The sequence below is a fragment of the Vitis vinifera genome, chromosome 9 (assembly GCF_030704535.1).
Source record: "Vitis vinifera cultivar Pinot Noir 40024 chromosome 9, ASM3070453v1".
Lineage (NCBI taxonomy): Eukaryota > Viridiplantae > Streptophyta > Magnoliopsida > Vitales > Vitaceae > Vitis > Vitis vinifera.
In genome coordinates this window covers 13,307,937-13,314,343 of record NC_081813.1, presented here as the reverse complement: position 1 = coordinate 13,314,343, position 6,407 = coordinate 13,307,937, and the positions used below count along the sequence as shown (strand labels likewise).

General features: G+C 35.7%; 1 pseudogene; it reads right to left on the bottom strand.

Moving 5' to 3' along the window:
* Positions 1 to 3,642: 3,642 nt before the first annotated feature.
* LOC104878467 (stemmadenine O-acetyltransferase-like) lies at positions 3,643 to 4,982 on the bottom strand (annotated as a pseudogene).
* Positions 4,983 to 6,407: the final 1,425 nt, after the last annotated feature.

Here is a 6,407-nt window from a genome sequence, read left to right as displayed (position 1 = left end):
CTGCTTGAATCATACACCTATCTATCAGCTCACCTAAGTAACGCTCTGCGAGATCTTCCACTCTTTCTCCCTCCACAGGGCCTACTATTCCTTCAGCCGGCCATTCCCATCAATTTTTTGGTGGGTATGTCAAAATCCTCTGGAAAATGACCCAAATAGAGAAAACATGGTTTCAATTGGTATGGCAAGCCATAGTAACTCAAAGCTAACACCTCAGATATCCCCTCATGTGCTTCTTCATGGCCTTTACCCCTTCTTACATATGATCCAATGTTTCGGTGCACTTTCTCCCACTCTTTCAATGTGTGTTTTTTTGTTGCTAGAAGCCCTCCAAGCACAACTAGAGCCAGTGGTAAATCACCGCAACGTCTCACCATTTCTGTCCCCAGTGTTTTCCATGTAAGGTCTGAAAAACATCCAAACAATTAAAAGAAAAGGAAATTAAAACACATAAGTAAGAATAGCATACTTAAAATGCTCTTATGGTTCACTTTTTGGATCAATTGCTTGAATTCCCTTTACTTGAAACCAGGCCAATAGTTCTGTTGATGTTGGTATGCTGAAATTGAGATGGTTCTAGTGGGCAGTCAGAATAGAAGAGTAAGGCTATGGATATTGGGATGCCTAGGTCAAATTCCCTGTTCCAATGGTGGCATGCCCCTGAACATGGTCTGCTCTCTAAGCAAGTTGTTCTATGTTTTTTTTCTTCAAAATTTTCATTTAGTAGTCATTTATGAATGAACAAACAGGCTAAGTTTTCTCTACCAAAGGAAAAAAGCAAAAAGGTACCAAATTATTGATGGAAATTAGAAGATAAACAATTTTTCTCTCGAACATCTTTATTTCACATCTTTGGAACTCAGCTTATAAGAGCACAATCAAGCAGACTAGACTGCATACATGCAAGAAATTTCTCATAAGTTCCCTTACTTTCTTCAATTTTATCGGCCATACCTCATCTCTTTTAAATCATATTGTGCAAATTCAGTCAAAGAATCATTAGAATTAAATGGTTTTTTATATGGGAAATTGTTTTTGATGTCAATGGCATTAAAATAGCAGAAATTACCTGTTGGGTCTCTTCTTGAAGGCATTGCTTTTCTTTGTAGGAGCTGCCAGCTCTGTTCTTCAGTCAGATACCATGGCTCATGGAGAAAGCCTTGCGGATCTGCGTGGATAGCCACATCTTTATTGCGCGTTGTGAGCAGAATTTTGCTGGCTGCTTGCCCAATTGGGAAGGCGGGTCGAAGGTTATCACAGGCTTGAGTTGTCCAAATGTCATGAAGGATCACCAAACATTTTTTCTCTAGTTGGACCTGATAGAGCTTCTTCACTAGCTCTTCTTCTCTCATATGAGAAATCTCAATCTTCTCACTACTGGTAGCAGAGGTCAGATATATTAAAATTCCTTGCAAAACATCTTTTGGTTGGCACTGCTGTGATATGTAAGCCCAAGCAAAACCATCAAAAGGACTCCTGACTTGACCTTGATGATAAACCTTTCTGGCAAAGGTTGTCTTGCCTAAACACACCCATCCCACAAATTGAAACAAGTTGGCACTTGTCGTCTCTCACCAATCGATCCACCAATTTGCTTATCCTCTCCTCCAAGCCAACAACATCCTCTTCAACCATGTGGGAATAAGTCCGCCTCAGCTGCAGTCGCTGCCTATATGTAGAACTCAAGTTCTGATCACCTTTTCTCACCCCAACTATGCCATAAGTTTCTAAACTTCTTGTGAGGTCTGAGATCTTGATTTGGATATCCTTGATCTAAACCAACCTTCCTATCAAGCTTTGTGAAGATTTTCTGGATTACTCCACTCCTCCTAGACTCAACTTTGAGAATGAAACCCTCCATCACATCCTCAGCATCATGAGCAACTTCTCTTATCTCTGCAACCCAGTTCCGGACTTTCTGGTCTTCTTCTTGGCATCTGCATCTTCTAAAAAACACTGCATCCTCATGAGCTCAGTCTGCATCTGCTGGACGTGATCACTCACCTTCCATCGGAATCTTGATTTTTGAATGAGCAAATCACCAAGCATTTCTACAACAAATGAAACAACTACTTCAGCCATTTGTTTTTGGTGAGAGGAAGGCTTCTGCCATTTCTTTATACCACTTCTTGTCAACCATGTTAGTTCATCAGACCAATCATAAAACCAACCAAATCATTTGCTGATGTATAAATTTAGACCACAAAGGTATACCTTTTAGGTCTGGTTGTGAAAAACTACTAAATATATGATGATGGAACCTAGAAGAGAAAGCAAGAGAAAAAGTCAGAAATGGAAGCAAATATGAATGATCTTACCTTATAATAAATTGTCCTGAATTTGAAAATAATTGTTTAACTGCCGTAGTTTGAAAAATATTTTGCATTTGCTTTAAGAAAATTGCCATCCAAATACTAGTTTCCTAACTAATTGCATAATAGTCGTTACATTTTATAATTATAATTATTATTATTATTATTATTATTATTATTATTGTGAACCATAATATAATATGTTTGATAAGAAATATAAACTCAAAATTATTATAGAGATAAAAAATTTTGTTTTTTTGAATTGAATGGTTAGACATTACATTTATTAAATACTTTAAATTTTTCCCGAAGAATGAATATATATATATCTAATAAGTTTAATTTAATTAAAATTATTCAAATTTTGGTTAATCAATTTTATATTCACTTAACCTTCTACTAAAATTTCCTTAAATTTCTTTCAATGCATTTATCTTTTCTTATTTGAAAAAAATGAAAAGCAATTAAATATCAATTTTATGAAAACATCTTTGTTACATTTTAAGGAAAAAAAAATTAAATTATTCAAAATTTCTAAATAAGATTTTACATAAAATATTATATCTTAAAATTTTCTTTAAAAAATTTTGTTTGACAATTTCTTTTGTTGTAGTTTACACTTTTTTTTAATGTTCGTTTATTTAAACTATTGGAATTATTAACATTTATATTTTAAAAAAATTGTTGTAATTTTATTAAAAAATAAAGTAAAAATTACGAAAAATTTAAAATAAAAGGATAACATAATTAAAATAAAAACAAAAGAATAATTATTTTTTGCAAAATTAGTAAATTCTTGAAAAAAAATCCATGATAAATCATTGATTTCATTTGAATTTATTTATTTATTTATTTTAAGATTTAAACCATCCATTCAAGAGAATATTTTTACTTATAATTAAAAAAAAAAAAATTCATCTCTTCATGATTTGTACTTCATGATGATAACTCATATTTTTTTAATGGTAAAAACTACGATAAATTTAAAAATATTTTCTCCCTTTAGAAATTATTTTTTTCAAGCGACCTTACAATTATAAAAAATCCTCAGTACTGTCCCTCATTAAGCTCCTTGCTCACTTACCATTTTGCCGGCATGAAGAGGTGGTGTTTTGGGTACCTATATAGGGGTGTTTGGTGAGAGAGAATTCAAGTTTCGACCTCGGATTTTGGTGCCTTCTTTTAATTATAAGTATTTTTTTTTTCTTTAATGCTCTTGGAACCTAACATAATCTAACTTAATATTTAGGTGCAAATTCATACTTCTAATTCCTTTTTCTATTTGAAAAAGGAACACGATGGATGCACCCAAAAATCCAAACAAAGGTGGAAAACAAGCACAATGCACACCGAAAAGTGAGAACAAGATGGAAAACTAGACACAGGAAGTGAAGGCCAAAATGTCTCCATCTTGCTGGAGCTGAAGTATGTCTTGTTTGTTCAAGCCCACCCATGCGTCAATTCCATCACCACCTTCACCGTCCAGCAGAAAAATTTGTTCAGCAGGCAAATGAATTTTACTCACCCAAACAGGCTTCCCCCAACCAAAATCAGCTTCGTACAGAGGCAGCACCCCAGCTAGTGAACATGAACACATCTACTTCTTCTTCCTCCATTGCTTCATGTAACTCATTCCTGGATTTTATCACCGTGGAGTACACCTTTGGATCTTGTAACATCTCTTAGTAAACGCACCAGATCCTTCAAATCAGGCAACTCCCCGTTGCTATCGTCCGCATGAATCTGGCTTTCAACCTTGCAATGAGGTTTCCACAGCACAAGGGTTGAATGGTGGGATGATTTTTGGCCGCAAGTTCATGCTAAGGGAGGCTAGAGAAGTCATCAAGCGTCCATGTTTTGCCTTGCTTACACCCATGAGAACTCTCCATATCAGTGCTATCACCACCTCCACCCGTGAAGGGTCCCGTTGGAAGCTGGGGTCATGAGCTCTGGCCCCGAGGGACGATATTTTGGCCCCATCAAACACCAACCTCCTGGTCACGACCTTATTCGTTCCAGAGATTTTCGGGGGAGGCCTTGGCTTCAGCATAGGTAAATCATTCTCCGGGAAGAAAGAAGTCAAGCCGAAAGTCGGAAAATTAATTTACCTATGCCTACTCTGCTTGCAGTAGCCCAAGCGCTGACAAAGCTTGCCGCAGTGAATCCATCAACAACGATGTGATGAATGCGAACTCCAATCTGAATTGATGCTACGGGACTTGTTGATTCTCCGCCTGATAAACGAACCAGTTGGTAGATCATCTCATCTCTCCTGCTTAGAAGTTGACTGAGTTGGCCCTCCACTTTGGCCTCCAAATACTCAACCCCTTCATCGTTACAATCAACCGAGTGACTATCTTTGATGTATCCTCCTGCTAGCGGGTAGAAACGAGTCAGGGTCTCTGACAGTGATGTCTCCAAGCGGTTACGTCTTCCAACATCTTCACTTCTGCTGCTGTTGCTGCTGTCGGCAGAGTAGTAGCAAATGGCAGACGGCTTGACTGTATATGTAAATAGTTGGTCAATGGGGGATAGTTTCAAGGTCCGGAGGTGGGATCGCGTGGGAGATGATGGTTTTATCAGCTTGGTAGACAGCATCTCGACCTCTATTGTTGCCTTCTGAGGAGAAAAAAAGGTAAGGGAAGAATGATACTTCACAGAAGAGTATTTTCAGCCATGGAGACTATTATGACTCTAGTCATAGATGAAAGTGACTATGTTTCAATTGAGCTTCTTTGTCATGCCTTATTTTGGGCAACCCAGAATTTGTCTAGTGACCCCAGTTTATAGGGTTTGACCCTAGGAGTTTCTCTTAGTCCAAATTGACAATCACCCAAAATACTCTGAATTCTTTTTTTCTAGAAATAAATCACAATTTAAATCAAAACAAATCTTCTTCCAACTAAGGTTCCAATTCACCAATATAGAAACCAATACTCAAAAGCAACAAGAGAGTAAAAATCATTAAGGCCTCTAATCCAAGTTTGTAATAAAAGTCCACCACTTGAGCAAGTTTAATCAAAATAAAGTCTAGGTAGAAACATATATAGTTTAACAGTATACTAGTACAAATTCCAAATAAACAAACATAAGAATTATGCTACAACCCTTTAAATTGTTCCAAAATCTCCTATGGCATTATGATGGTTCTCAGGAGCAATATCTATATCTAAAAAGTTTCAAGAAAGAAGTGGTGAGCATTTTCCATATTGCTTAGTAGGGTGTCTTACACCTAAGGGGGTTCATTGATTCCACTAAGGTTCATTGGTTCCACTAAGGTTCAAGGATATACAAAATAAAACATTCAACTATAAAATAAACCACCCAAACATTTTATTTGATATAATTATATCACTTCATCAATTCCCAATGATTAAATAGAATGCATGTGAGGATGTGACATACAGTCATACAATGCATCGTTGTTCTTGGGTTTTCACTGAATGATACGTGTTCGCACCCAAATATACTCCTTATTCGGAGTCTTCTCGGGGTAAACTTTTGGGTTTTTCACCCTAAAGATCTCACTCCCTTCTTAATTTGCCCTTTTTAGGGTCCTTACATTTCTCATTTTTCTTTTCTTTTCATTTTTGCCTTATTCGGGGTCTTTTTATTCTCATTTCCATACTTGACCTTTTCTTCATTTTTTTTTCACACAACCATGATGCATATGAAGTGCAATAAACTCATATGTTAGCATCCACAAATTATTTTTCCAGGACATAATCTTTTATTTAATCTAAATATACTTAGTAATTTTAACAACCAATATAACAATTTCTCTACAGTTAAATCACCCCAAATATCAAAGAAAATTCTCAATAATCCAAATATCAACAAAAATACAATTTATGCCCTAATTTTATTTATTCCCAACAATCTCAATAATTCCTAACACGCAACACAACAATTTTTTCCACAATTAAACCACCACAAACATCCAAGAAAATTCTCAATAATCCAAATATCAACAAAAGATAATTTATACCCTAATTTTATTTATTCCCAACAATATCAATAATTCCTAACACTCAACACAACTGTTTTTCTATATTTAAACCATCTCAAACATTACCAAAATTCCAAAAAAATCCG